Here is a 15,410-nt window from a genome sequence, read left to right as displayed (position 1 = left end):
TCGCATGAGGTGGCCAAAGTACGGGAGCTTCAGCTTTAGCATCATTCCTTCCAAAGAAATCCCAGGGTTGATCTCCTTCAGAATGGACTGGTTGGATCTCCTTGCAGTCCAAGGGACTCTCAAGAGTCTTCTCCAACACCGCAGTTCAAAAGCATCATTCTTCAGCGCTCAGCCTTCTTCACAGTCCAACTCTCACATCCATACATGACCACAGGAAAAACCATAGCCTTGACTAGAAGAACCTTAGTCGGCAAAGTAATGTCTCTGCTTTTGAATATACTATCTAGGCTGGTCATAACTTTTCTTCCAAGGAGTAAGCATCCTTTAATTTCATGGCTGCAGTCACTATCTGCAGTGATTTTGGAGGCCCCAAAAATAAAGTCTGACACTGTTTCCCATCTATTTCCCATGAAGTGATGGGACCGGATGCCATGATCTTCGTTTTTTGAATATTGAGCTTTAAGCCAACTTTTTCACTCTCCACTTTCACTTTCATCAAGAGGCTTTTGAGTTCCTCTTCACTTTCTGCCATAAGGGTGGTGTCATCTGCATATCTGAGGTGATTGATATGTCTCCCGGCAATCTTGATTCCAGCTTGTGTTTCTTCCAGTCCAGCCTTTCTCATGATGTACTCTGCATTTAAGTTAAATAAGCAGGGTGACAATATACAGTCTTGACGTACTCCTTTTCCTATTTGGAACCAGTCTGTTGTTCCATGTCTAGTTCTAACTGTTGCTTCCTGACCTACATACAGATTTCTCAAGAGGCAGGTCACGCGGTCTGGTATTCCCATCTTTTCCAGAATTTTCCACAGTTTATTGTGATCCACACAGTCAAAGGTTTTGGCATAGTCAATAAAGCAGAAATAGATGTTTTTCTGGAACTCTCTTGCTTTTTCCATGATCCAGCGGATGTTGGCAATTTGATCTCTGGTTCCTCTGCCTTTTCTAAAACCAGCTTGAACATCAGGGAGTTCACGGTTCATGTATTGCTGAAGCCTGGCTTGGAGAATTTGAGCATTACTTTACTAGTGTGTGAGATGAGTGCAATTGTGCGGTAGTTTGAGCATTCTTTGGCATTGCCTTTCTTTGGCATTGGAAAGAAAACTGACCTTTTCCAGTCCTGTGGCCAATGCTGAGTTTTCCAAATTTGCTGCCATATTGAGTGCAGCACTTTTGGAGCATCATCTTTCAGGATTTGAAACAGCTCCACTGGAATTCCATCACCTCCACTAGTTTTGTTCGTAGTGATGCTTTCTAAGGCCCACCTGACTTCCTATTCCAGGATGTTTGGCTCTAGGTGAGTGATCACATCATCATGATTATCTGGGTCATGAAGATCTTTTTTGTACAGTTCTTCTGTGTATTCTTGCCACCTCTTCTTAATATCTTCTGCTTCTGTTAGGTCCATACCATTTCTGTCCTTTATTGAGCCCATCTTTGCATGAAATGTTCCCTTGGTATCTCTAATTTTCCTGAAGAGATCTCTAGTCTTTCCCATTCTGTTCTTTTCCTCTATTTATTTGCATTGATCACTGAGGAAGGCTTTCTTATCTCTTCTTGCTATTCTTTGGAACTCTGCATTCAGATGCTTATATCTTTCCTTTTCTCCTTTGCTTTTCGCTTCTCTTCTTTTCACAGCTATTTGTAAGGCCTCCCCAGACAGCCATTTTGCTGTTTTGCATTTCTTTTTCATGGGGATGGTCTTGATCCCTGTCTCTTGTACAATGTCACGAACCTCATTCCATAGTTCATCAGGCACTCTATCTATCAGATCTAGGCCCTTAAATCTATTTCTCACTTCCACTGTATGATCATAAGGGATTTGATTTAGGTCATACCTGAATGATCTAGCGGTTTTCCCTGTTTTCTTCAATTTGAGTCTGAATTTGGTAACAAGGAGTTCATGATCTGAGCCACAGTCAGCTCCTGGTCTTGTTTTTGTTGACAGTATAGAGCTTCTCCATCTTTGGGTGCAAAGAATATAATCAATCTGATTTTGGTGTTGACCATCTGGTGATGTCCATGTGTAGAGCGTTCTCTTGTGTTGTTGGAAAAGGGTGTTTTCTATGACTAGTGAATTTTCTTGGCAAAACTCTCTTAGTCTTTGCCCTGCTTCACTCCACATTCCAAGGCCAAATTTTCCTGTTACTCCAGGTGTTTCTTGACTTCCTACTTTTGCATTCCAGTCCCCTATAATGAAAAGGACATCTTTTGGGGGTGTTAGTTCTAAAAGGTCTTGTAGGTCTTCATAAAACCGTTCAACTTCAGTTTCTTCAGCATTACTGGTTGGAGCACAGACTTGGATAACTGTGATATTGAATGGTTTGCCTTGGAGATGAACAGAGATCATTCTGTCGTTTTTGAGATTGCATCCAAGTACTGCATTTTGGACTTTTTTGTTGACCATGATGGCTACTCCATTTCTTCTGAGGGATTCCTGCCCACAGTAGTACCCCTCGTCCAAGGTAAGGAGCAGCGGCTGTGCTTTGCTGGAGCAGCCGTGAAGAGATACCCCACGCCCAAGGTAAGAGAAACCCAAGTAAGGTGGTAGGTGTTGCAAGAGGGCATCAGAGGGCAGACACAAGGAAACCATACTCACAGAAAACTAGTCAATCTAATCACACTAGGACCACAGCCTTGTCTAACTCAATGAAACCAAGCCATGCCTGCGGGGCAACCCAAGATGGGTGGGTCATTGTGGAGAGGTCTGACAGAATGTGGTCCACTGGAGAAGGAATGGCAAGCCACTTCAGCATTCTTGCCTTGAGAACCCCATGAACAGTATGAAAAGGCAAAATGATAGGATACCGAAAGAGGAACTCCCCAGGTCGGTAGGTGCCCAATATGCTACTGGAGATAAATGGAGAAATAACTCCAGAAAGAATGAAAGGATGAAGCCAAAGCAAAAACAATACCCAGCTGTGGATGTGACTGGTGATAGAAGCAAGATCTGATGCTGTAGAGAGCAATATTGCATAGGAACCTGGAATGTCAGGTCCATGAATCAAGGCAAATTGGAAGTGGTCAAACAAGAGATGGCAAGAGTGAACGTCGACATTCTAGGTATCAGCAAACTAAAATGGACTGGAATGGGTGAATTTAACTCAGATGAATTTATAATAATAAGCACTGTTTATTGAGCCCTTTATATGTGCCTGCATTCTTCGAAGAATTTCACATGCACTTTCTCCACCAGTCTCTTCATTAGCACAATAAAACCAGGTAAGAGAGGTCCAGGGGAATTAAACGATTGGCTGGAAGTCACCCAGACAAGAGAATAAATGCTGGACTTAGGACTTGAACTTACTACCTTTCCAGTTGACTCCAAACATGATAGAAACAATAACAGCTATCATTTATTGGGTACCTGCTATGTGCAGGAATTGTGTGAAGTGCCTTGCATGTATTGCATAGGTATTGGGGTTGATGAAGGGGAACTCCATCACGCACATGCTCACTGCTGTAGACCTTTGTTTCTGATAACATGCACTCTCTATCTTTGACATATGCTTCTGACAAGACCACTCCTTCCACCAAAATTCTCTCAGGCCTGATATACAACCGTTCAGTGTCTATCTCTCTGGCTTCATCTGCTTCCACCCTCTCTCTGCTGCACCACTCTAGCCTCAGCGGCCTTCTCTCAGCTCCTTGAGTATGCCAAACACATCTCAACCTCAAGGCCTTTGAACCTGCTGTTTCATCCGCCTGGATCGCTTTCCCTCAGAGACATATACAGCTGCTTTTTCGCATCATTCGGTTCTCTACTCAAACATCTCCTTATAGTGAAGCCTTCCCTGAACAATGGAAGGAAAACAGCGCAGGGCTCTGCAACTATTCCGCTACTTCCCATCTCCCTAATTCTGCTTCAGTTTTGTTCACTCTTTTTTTTTTATCACCTCCTGACATATTTTATGATTTTTCATTGTCTGCCTTTGCTTTATTAGGAGTTCTGTTTTGTTTACTTGTTTCCCCAGCAACTAGAACAATGCCTGGCATCTGATAGAAGGTCAATCCATATTTTTAATAAATTATTAAATCATGGGCACTTGAGTATGTTATTGGGTACATTATTAATCATGGGTATGTTATTGACAAGACCTGTGCATCTTGAAGACTATTGTTAAGTTTAACAGATGAAAAAGGTGCAACACTTTCTATATCCAACATACTTTTCTAGACAAGGTTAATGTTCTTGACTGACAATATAATACAATTTCCTTGAGACAAGCATTGGTTAAAAAATTCATTCAGATTTTTCTTTCACAGTGTATGGGAAAATCCAAACAAAAGTTTTGGCCAACCTGATATAACAGAGAATCATTTATCCAGGGTCCTGTCATCACAGTCCTTGATGGCTGGAAGCCAATGGTGTATCCAGGCCAGGAGCTTTCACCTCACATAGTCCCAGGTGCTTTTTTAGTTGACATTTGAAGTAAGAGTGATTAAGTGGTATAAAAGACTTCAATATCTGCAAAAGTAATTGTTCCTGGTGCTGGCTACAACTTAGGAAGCTACACAGAAATCCAAGTAAAAGATCTAAGTGTTTTAGATCAATGTGACTACAGAACAGATGAGGAGAAGCAGGTGAACTTAAGATGTTATTTTGTAAGTGGAACCAACAAGGCTTGCTAAAGGACTCACAGGACTTCTCAACAAGAGAAGACTTGAGGGAAGAGAAAAATGCAAGGATGACTCTTAGGATTTTGGTTTGATGGCAGTATTTATCTAAATGGGAAAGACTGGAGGAGGATATGGAAAATCAAGAGTTATGTTCTGAGCTTGGCATATTTGGAAAACTTATTAGACACCCAAGTGGCAACGTCAAAGCTTAGGGTAAAGATTTGGGACTTGAGTCAGTTTTGGAGCCATCAACACAAATGTGATATTTAAACCTATGAAGAGATAAGCCTTGTATGAGAGTTTAACATGGGAGAGAAATCCCAAAATAAAGCTGTCCTGTATGATCTTCCAGTGCTAGGTAGCTAGATGCTTTAGCTTGCCTTGGTCTCAGCTTCTCTCTGTCTCTGTCTCACTCTTCTTTTGGAAGGTTGACCCCTGGAACCCAACCATCATGTTTTGAAGAAGCCTGGTCTTCCCAATCTTCTGCAAGACGTGTGAATAAATGAGCCTTTGGATGATTCCAGCTCCCAGCTGATAGCGAAAGGAGCAGAGTAGAAATGCTGGGCAGTGTTGAGTCCCACTGGAGGCTGACCCACTCAGCCATTCAGTGGGCACTGTAGAAAAAGCTGATAAGGGGGAAAAACAGATTGTTCAGGGTTTACCCCAGGAGGTACATCAGAGGGTGGGCATGGACTCTAAGGGTGTGTGATGTATGCGTACTCACTCGTACCTGACCCTTTGTGACCCCATGGACTGTAGCCTGCCAGGCTCCTCTGTCCATAGGACTTTCCAGGCAAGAATACTGGAGCAAGTTGCTATTTCCTCCTTCAGGGGATCTTCTCAACCCAGGGATTGAACCCAAGTCTCCTGTATCTCTTGCGTTGGCAGGCGGATTCTTTACCACTGAGCCACCTGGGAAGCCCCTAAGGGTGTATATAAGGTAGTAATTATAATAATGTATCTTGGCACAGGCACTAAGAAGGGAAGACCAAACAGTGAGAAAGTACCAGGGCCCCTCAGTCAGTGGTGTCAGTGAGGCTGAAAACATGTTACAGTAGAATTTCCAGAAGTCTAGAAAAATCTGACCTTCATAGTTTGATGTAAGATTTAGGCATCATGGGTTGGAAGAGAGAGGGTTAGCTGCAGAGTTATGGATATTTTGTAAGGAGCTGCTGCAGATGGCTGGATCCAGAGACTGTTGTTAAAGAAGGAAGCCTGAGCACAAAGTCAACTAATTGGTATCAACAACCAGAAACAGATTTTTTTTCAATCTACTTTGAGAATAGATTGTATTACTTCAAATATTAAACTTTCCTAGAGAATTTTCTTTTCCAAGTACTGTGAAAAATGACTGCCGTGTTTCTTATATGAAGGTTAATAATGATGTTAAATGTAAAAATAAATGAAAACCTGTTGGAAGTCTCTGGAATGGAACTAATACACCTCTAGCTGGCTTTCTTAATGAATCCTGCTGTTTCTTTGTATTTGACTTCAGATAAATTGCTGATCTCAGCCTGTGTTTTGTGGCCTTCTGCTTGCTGAGTTCTTTCCAGGACAGCTTGACAATTCTTGTGCAGACAAACGCAATGCCCAGGACTACTGCAGCTGAACTGGGGCTGGGAGTGCCAACATCAGCACTGAATGCACTTCCTCCTTGAGTTTGTCTGCCATTCTTTTAATTTCTTTGTCTTGGAGGAGCTGGAGGTCATGACTTTACAAATGGTCTTACTGATACATTTCCTGCCTTTGGGAGATTAACCTAAATATACTTGTTTTGTTGAGACACACTGGAAGAACCACATATTCATTTGCTGGTAAGTGTGATTGCTGAACTGTATTCCGTAGAGGATTTTTAAAAGATCTGGCAGGGACTTCCCTGATGGTCCGGGGGTTAAGAAACCACCTACCAATGCAGGGGATGTGGGTTCAGTCCCTGGTTGAGGAACTAAGATCCCCGTGCCTCAGCAATTAAACCTGGCTAAGACCCAAAGCAGCCAAATAAATAGATACCACTCTCTTTAACAACAACAACAAAAAAAATAGATAACATCTTCATGAAGGGTTAGGTAAGGATTCCTTAAAAAAATTTTTTTAAACTCCTGTAGCAAAAGATTGATAGATTAGATGAAATTGAACTATTAAAGTTCTCTTTATAAAGACTCAGCACAGTGAAAAAGACTAGCATACCAAGTGATGGCTTATAAATATTATTTATTTCCAAACCAGAGCTGAAAGGGGATTATAAAGTATATCTTTACTTCTGCTTCCTCTTCCCCTCTCTTTCCATTTTCTCATCCCAACACTCATATAATCAAACCACAGAGGATTTTCTCCTCCTAACCTTCGAAATTAATAAATTACCCAATCTCCTTACTCCTGAGTTAGCCACTGGCCAGTAGAACTTTCTGTAATGATGGAAATGGTCTGTGACTGTGCTGTACAATATAGTGACTGCTAGTCATACGTGCTTAATGAGAAACTGAAATTTTACCTTATTTAAATATAATTAAAATAGCCACATGTGGTTCACAGCTACCTTATTGGCCAATGCAGCTAGATAATTGGTTTAATTTATTGAGGACCTACTCTTAGAAAGAAAAAGAGAGAGAAAAGATGCAAAAGAAATTGAATTTTTCTGCTGAGACAGTGCCCTAGGTGCTGATCCATGAGATAGAATTCCTATAGTAGACATGTCCCCCCGCCATCATACAAATGAGAAATCTGATCCTAATACTTTGATGTAAGATTTAGGAAAAATGGGGGGAAGCATAACTAGGCCATGGCACTTTTCCTTGAAAAATAGGACACATATCAGAATTGCTGCTGAAAAGGTTGTTTTTTAAATGTCAGAGTCAAGTTTTTATGGCATAACATAAAAACTCCAAATCAAAGGTCATGTCCACATTGCTATATTCAAAATGGATAGCCAACAAGGACCTATTGTATTGACCAGGGAACTCTTCTCAGTGTTATGCCAGCCTGGATGGGAGATGGGTTTGGTGGAGAATGGATACATGTGTATGTATGGCTGAGTCCCTTCACTGTTCACATGAAACTACCCCAGTATTGTTAAGCAGCTATGTTTTTGTGTTAGTCGCTCAGTCATGTCCAACTCTTTGTGACCCCACGGGCTGTAGCCCGCCAAGCTTCTCTGTCCATGGAATTCTCCAGGCAAGAATACTGGAGTGAATTGCCATTCCCTTCTTCAGAGGAACTTCCCAACCCAGGGATTGAACCCTGGTCTCCTGCCTTGCAGGCAGATTCTTTACCATTTGAGCTACAGGGAAGTCTATAACCCAATAGACTGGTAATCAATAGCTGGGTAATCAGCTATACCCCAATGCAAAATAAAAAGATTAAAGTTTGAAAAAAACACACCAAATCTGTGTGATTTATAATAACATACATTTATTATTCTCCGCCACAAGTCTGCAGATAAGCTGGGGTTGTTCTGCTTCTGCCTGCAGGTTTGGGGTCAAGTCAGCTGCATGTGACTGCCATTCTGGGTTCAGTGGCTTCTTGGAGGAAGCTGTTCTCATGGATAGTGATACAAGAGGACCAGTGATGCCACGCAAGCACATTTAAAGCCCCTGCTCATGTTACAGGCACTAACGTTCCATTGGCCAAAGCAAATAATATGGTCAACCTCAAAGTTGGTGTGGCAAGAATTTGTACTCCACCTACCTTACTGGAAGGCACTGTGAAGTCACTTGGCCAAAAAAATAGGGATGTGTAATTTGTTACTGGGAGAGAGTGAGGAGTTTGGAACAGTAATAAAATCTATCACAAATACTTAGAACTCCATGGATTCAGTGAGGGTCATATTTTCTAGGGGCGTGAGTTAGTTCTTTTCTTCAACTGGTAGGTTCTCTCTCCTCCTCCTACCTATCCTAATATCCATCCTCAGATGGAACCAACTCTCTTTAGTAACAGCAAAGAGCAGACAGAGCACCCAAGGCGTCAAGTTGCCCCAGTTTCCATTCAGTTCAGTTCAGTTCAGTTCAGTCGCTCAGTCATGTCCGACTCTTTGAGACCCCATGAATCGCAGCACGCCAGGCCTCCCTGTCCATCACCATCTCCCGGAGTTCACTCAGACTCCCGTCCATTGAGTCAGTGATGCCATCCAGTCATCTCATCCTCTGTCATCCCCTTCTCCTCCTGCCCCCAATCCCTCCCAGCATCAGAGTCTTTCCCAATGAGTCAACTCTTCACATGAGGTGGCCAAAGTACTGGAGCTTCAGCTTTAGCATCATTCCTTCCAAAGAAATCCCAGGGCTGATCTCCTTCAGAATGGACTGGTTGGATCTCCTTGCAGTCCAAGGGACTCTCAAGAGTCTTCTCCAACACCACAGTTCAAAAGCATCAATTCTTTGGCGCTCAGCCTTCTTCACAGTCCAACTCTCACATCCATACATGACTACAGGAAAAACCATAGCCTTGAGCCAAATCACAAAGGCATCAAACAAGGAGGACAAGCCTGGGGAAACCTGGGATCTGCTTTCATGCAGTGATGAGCATTACAGAGAGCAGGGGCGTCACTGCGGATCTGAGTGTCACTTCAGTGATTCTCTCTCTGACTACACAAGGAGACACAACAGGTTTGTTGGATACAAAGTGTTGATAAGCTTTCAGGCTCAATGCAATGCTTAAGGTTTCAAATCCAAGTTCAACCCCTTGTTGTATAATTGTTTGTCAACTCTCCAGCCCCCACTTAGACCTTCTCCCAAGACAGAACTAGTAGTGCATGAGTTGCTCCTTTTTGAATTGCTGTGTTCTTTGTTTGCATGAGTGTTTTAAAATCATTCATTTGCCCAACAAATACTGAAAAAGCCTTGACTCTGCCTCACAATATTTTAAGATCTGTGGATATTTCAGTGAACAAATCAGAAAAATGTATCTGTTCTAACAGAGTTTACATCCTGGTGTAAAAAAAAAAAAAACAACGTAGATAACTGAACAAATAAATACATATTTCTGCTGCAAGAAGGAAACCAATTCTGACTCCATGTTGGAACTGTTTCTTTGACTTGCTTTTTGTTACTTCTGTTATTACAATCATACTTATTTGCCTCAGAGGACCCTGCCCCTCTGCTTGACTGTAAACTAAAGTGCCTTTGTTCAACTCATAGACAGATAATTTGTCCCTACTCACCTGTGACTAGGAGAGATTAACACACCCCTTCCAAAGTCTGGCCATTCCCTTGGAGATATTTTACAAGACTGAAGACACTTTCACTTTACTTCCCCACTGCCTCTCTCTATTCTGCCCTTTGACTTTAATTCCTCATTGCTTCTTTCTCTCTCATCTGTGAAAGAACCTGGCATCCAGACCCATGCTGCTAAGTCACTTCAGTTGTGTCCGACTCTGTGCGACCCCATAGACAGCAGCCCACCAGGCTCCCCTGTCCCTGGGATTCTCCAGGCAAGAACACTGGAGTGGGTTGCCATTTCCTTCTCCAATACATGAAAGCAAAAAGTGAAAGTGAAGTCGCTCAGTCGTGTCTGACCCTCCAGACCCATAGGATGGTTATTTTGAGGCGCTAGCCTGCCATCTTTTTGGTCAGCTGCTTGCTGAATAAAGTCGTTTTAATTGTCTTAACACCTTGTCTCTCGGGTTCATTGGCCTGTCATGTGGCAAGTCGAGTGAACCTGGACTCAGTAACAATACAATGTATTAAAAAGGTGTGTGTGTGTGTGTGTGTGTGTGTGTGTGTGTGTGTGTGTGTGTGAGACTCAGTAGTGTTCTACTCTTTGTGACTTCATGTACTGTAGCCTGCCAGCTTCCTCTGTCCATGGAATTCTTGCCTTTATCCAGGCAAGAATACTGGAGTGGGTAGCCTTTCCCTTCTCCAGGGGATCTTCCTAACCCAAGGATCAAACCCCAGTCTCCCACACTGCAAGCATATTCTTTACCATCTGAGTCATCAGTGTTAGTCTCTCAGTTGTATCTGACTCTGCAACCCCATGAACATAGCCTAAAATGCTCCTTTGTCCATGGGATTCTCCAGGAAAGAATACTGGAGTGGGTTGCCATTCCCTTCTCCAGGGGATCTTCTTTACCCAGGGATTGAACCTGGGTTTCCTGCATGGCAGGCAGACTCTTTACTGTCTGAGCCACCAGGGAAGCCCTTAAAAAAGATAAAGGAACATAAAAGGCTTGAGAATGACCAGAATGCCATCTCATTCATATCGTGATGGGGAGGCTTGCTTTGAACATATAACTTTTGAGAAAAGATATGAAGTGAGGAATGAAGAAAATGATAGAAAAATTTCCCAGTTAAAGAGAACATCAATAAGACAGAGATTCAAGGGACAGCTTGAAAAGCAATGTGAGTGGAACAGAGCGAGGTGGGGAGTGTAGAAAGTAATTAAGCTGGAGAGAGGCTGAGAGCCAGATTAGGTAGGACTTTGTAGGCTGGAAAGTCGCTGGAACATTTTGCACAGAGGAATGACATGAATGGAAGTGTGGAGCGAGAAGCCTATGGAATATAACTCTGTATGAAAATGACTCCGGAGCACTGGGAGTGGTGTCAGCCTGATTCCACATCACACCAACCTCTGCCCTCTGGGCCCTCAACACCAGCTGCGTACTTGTTTCATCTCCACTCATCAGTTCTTGTGCTTCCGCAAAGGTAAACATTCTGGGTCTCCCCTTCTTAATCTCACATATTTTCAATATGGGCTTCCTTGGTGGTTCAGACTGTAAAGAATCCACCTGCAAGACAGGAAACCTGGGTTTGATCTCTTGATTGGTAAGATATTCTGGAGAAGGGAATGACAACCCACTTCAGTATTCTTGCCTGAAGGATTCCCATGGACAGAGGAGCCTGAGGGTTACAGTCCATGGGATCTCAAAGAGTCGGACATGACTGAGCGATTAAGCACATCTTCCAGTATCTCTCTTGAGTTCACAACTGCTCCTTTTTTATTAGTTAGCTCAGTCTAATGTATGTACTACCTTCAATCCATTAAGATGGAAATCTGATGAAACCAGCAAACCAATGCTATTCACAGGACATGTGTTTATTGTACACTTGCTGTGGGCAAGCTTCTGAACCAGGAACAAAGGAGGCTCAAATATGAATTGAAATGGACCTCAAAGGCCAGGAATTTACAGCCTGAAATGGAGTTTCCCAATTGTTTCAAGTATGCAGACCTCTATTACCATAAAAATTCTCAATCTCCTGCCCAACAATACCTTAGTATATTTAATAGCATTCATTGAGAAACTATGTAATGACAAGCAGCTATTAAACATTCAATAACACCTTTTATGTATTTCTTTTTTATTAATTTTCTGACTTCTACATAATACCACTGCCTAATAGAAAATGCATGTCTGAAACACATCATGCCTTCAGTACAATATGAGAAGTAAGTACACATTTGTCATCCCTTGAGATAATTCCAACTCTAGCTTACACCTCTGAAATTTAGGAGAAGCACAGACCTGGAATAGTACCCAGCCGACTCGCAATTCCTTTCCTCTGATCACACAGATAAAGCTTCATGCACGGAAATATGCTTATAATGTCTGTTACAAGGCTCAGACGTTAAGGATGTCCCAATATAAATGGGCTTTGCTGGTGGCTCAGACAGTAAAGAATCCACCTGTAATACAGGAGACCTGGGTTCAATCCCTAGTTTGGGAAGAGCCACTGGAGAAGGAAACAGCTACCCACTCCAGTATTCTGACCTGGAGAATCCCCACGAACAAAGGAGCCTGGAGGGCTACAGTGCATGGGGTCATAAAGAGTCAGACATGTCTGAGCAACTTTCGCTTTCAATGTAAATGCAAACCACCCACACGAACACCCATGACAGTGGCCGACAGGGCCTGAGATTCTTAATTAATACCAAAAAAGTGGGGACAGGACCAGCTACCTAACTCGTAGGGCCCAGCCCAGAATAAAATGCAGGGCCCCTTGTTCAATGTACTAAGCATTTCATAATTGTGACAGCAGAGAATTAAACCAAGTGAGGGGAGCTTCTGGGCAGGGATGCCTATCTGACCTATGAAACCAGCCTTGCACGGGGGCCTAATGTACACCACGGTGTCTGCTGCACACAGACATCATGTGCGGTGTCTCACATGGTGCTCATCCAATAAAATCTATCATCACCAGTTAGTAATAGCAAAAGTAATAGTGGCACCTACTGTATGCAGGCATTCCTCTAAGTGCCTTGTGTGTTATGCTGCATTTCACTGATGAAATAGGTATTATTATTATTGTTATCCCCACTTTGCAGCTACCAAAGCCCAGATTGGTTTAGTAACTTAACAGCTTGTGTAACCAATAGAAGGAAGAACCAGGATTCAGTTGACTCCATGTAGTCTGACTTCAGAATGTAAGCCCTTCAATCCTAAGGTGGTATTTCCCTAATGCTGGTTAGGTTGTTTTGAGAATTCAGTAAGAAAATGTAGGCAAAATGCTTGTTAACTTCAGAGTCTACACACTGAGAACCTACTGTGTGTCACACATTGTTCTAAGCCTATGCTAGCTCCTTTCATCTTCAAAACTGTCATCTGGATACCCACTGTTGTAAACTAGCATTTTAACATTGAGGAAGTAAAGGAACAGTGACATTAGGCAACTAGCCTAAGGACACAGAAAATGAGACTGAGCCAGGATGTCAACTGAAGGAGGGAGTAGAAAGTAAGAAACAAAAGAGGCATTGGTTATTTTATTTATATACATATATAATTTAGTTATTACATGGTCATAAGAATATTTTGTGGCTCCTTATAGATTCTGATGGCATTATCTTTAAAACACTTCTTTTATCATAGAAAAGAAATGAAAGATGATAGTTAGAGTCAGAAAACATAATACAAGTAGGCTCTTGCTTAAGCGGTATCCACATTTTATGGAAAAACAAGAAGGCCTTATTTTCCCTGGGTCTGCAATTTATGCCTCTCTTTTTTATGATCTTGAAATTGATTCTCCACTAAGATGTAAATAAGGAAGCCTCTGTGTTTTCCCCAGTGTTCCTCCATTTTCATACTAATTAAATTGTCATAAGAGTAACCATTAATCTTCCTCGGCCACCAGTCACCCTCCTCCTGTTGGTGTGTGGAATTCCCACACTGTGCCCACACTATCTTACAAAGGCAAACTCAAGGCCAAGAGTGGTTTGTGTGCAAAGTGATCAAGGCTAGTTCCTTGAGAAAACAACACAAATTCTCCCCACCTCCTGCCACAAAGTGTGAGTTAATTTACCAAGACGTGAGTTGGAATCCAAAGCCTTAATGGATGTTTTCACTTTTATTGCCTGTTAGAGAGCATCAGTGAACTGTTGAACATCAGCTGTTAGAGATAATGGAATTATCTTCCTCTAATACCAGGAGTGGTCATCACCCTACACCGCTTCCAGCTTTCCCTAAAAGCACTTCAGAGTGTTTGTGTTCATGCACCAAACAGTGATACAGAATGTCCTCATGCTTTGTGGGAGAAATAGGAATCAAACCTTCAGGTTATTCAGAGTTTAATGACAGAGCAAGGACACACATCCCCAGGCATGTGGTGAATTCGCCAGAGGTACAAAGACATTGCCATGGGCAACTAGATGGGAGAGAAATCTCTTTTACCAGAGGTTTCAAAACGGAGGAATCACAAGCTGATTCATGCAGCAGCTAAGAAACTGAAACCTTCCATGCCTTCCGTACTTAAAAAAAAAAAATTCCCAGATCTTTCTCAGTCCAACTGAAGCCTATATAGGCCCTTTCAAATCTGATTTCATCCCTGCTCAAGAATCACTCATAATATGAAGGTATTTTACCTAACTTCTCCATGAATCAGCTTATAAGGAGAGGAGGAGAAATTAAAGATCGTAGAGAGGGTTTCCCTGGTGGCTCAGTGATAAGGAATTCACCTGCCAATGGGGGAGACATGGGTTCAACTCCTGGCTCAGGAAGATCCCACATGCTGTGGAGCAACTAAGGCTGTATGCCACCTGAGCCTGTGCTATAGAACCTGGGAGCTGCAACTACCAAGCTCATGCACCACAGCTACTGAGCCTGAACACCCTAGAGCCTGTGTTCTGCAAAAACAGAAGCCGCCTCAATGAGAAGTCTGTGCAAAGCAATGAGATAGTAGCCCCCGCTTGCCACAACTAGAGAAAAGCCCATGTAGCAATGAAGACACAGCACAGCCAAAAAAAAAAGAAAAGACTGCAGAGAGAGTTGGCATTTTTAAATTTCTTGGTCTCATGGTGATGAAGGTAGCTGGCCTCCAAGATGGCTGCCACTGATGACTTTCCTCCCTGTGGTCCATGCAGTTTCCCCAAGAGACTGAGACTATATTTCCCCTCTGCATTGAATCTGGGCTTTCATACGTTGAACAGAAGTGGTATCCTGGGACTTTTGAGGTCAATTCTAAAGAAGCCTGGTATCTCCTGCCCAAGTCTCCTGGAACACTCTGGGAGTATGGAGATGCCATGTCAGAAGTCCAACTATAGGAGATCAAAATGCTGGAAAGGTCACTGCTGGGCACTTCAATGATTGTTTCAGCCAAGGTCAGCCTCCCAGGCCTTTCAACCAAGATACCAGACATGGATCTCTATCTTGGTGCTTCCAGACCAACCCAACTGCCAGTTGAATACAACTGAGCAACCTCAGTCAACACCACGTGGAGAAAATGTGCCCCGGAAAGCCTTGTTTGAATTCCTGATTGACAAACCTGTGAGATAATAATAATAAAGTGGTGGCTGTTCTACATCACTATGTTTTGAGGTAAATATCACAAGACAGTAAAACCTGGAACAGTGGTAAATCAGACCTCCTGAATA

At 42.6% G+C, this 15,410-nt stretch overlaps 1 long non-coding RNA gene across 1 annotated transcript; it reads left to right on the top strand.

Moving 5' to 3' along the window:
- The first annotated feature begins 968 nt into the window (after positions 1-968).
- LOC132659338 (uncharacterized) lies at positions 969-8,426 on the top strand. The gene is made up of 2 exons (XR_009599656.1): positions 969-1,299; positions 2,271-8,426. It is a non-coding gene; the product is annotated as an uncharacterized LOC132659338 (long non-coding RNA).
- The last annotated feature ends 6,984 nt before the right edge of the window (positions 8,427-15,410 follow it).

This window comes from Ovis aries, chromosome 2, assembly GCF_016772045.2.
Source record: "Ovis aries strain OAR_USU_Benz2616 breed Rambouillet chromosome 2, ARS-UI_Ramb_v3.0, whole genome shotgun sequence".
Taxonomy (NCBI): Eukaryota; Metazoa; Chordata; class Mammalia; order Artiodactyla; family Bovidae; genus Ovis; species Ovis aries.
Note: the sequence above shows the minus strand (reverse complement) of the source record. Positions and strands in the feature narration are given on the sequence as shown.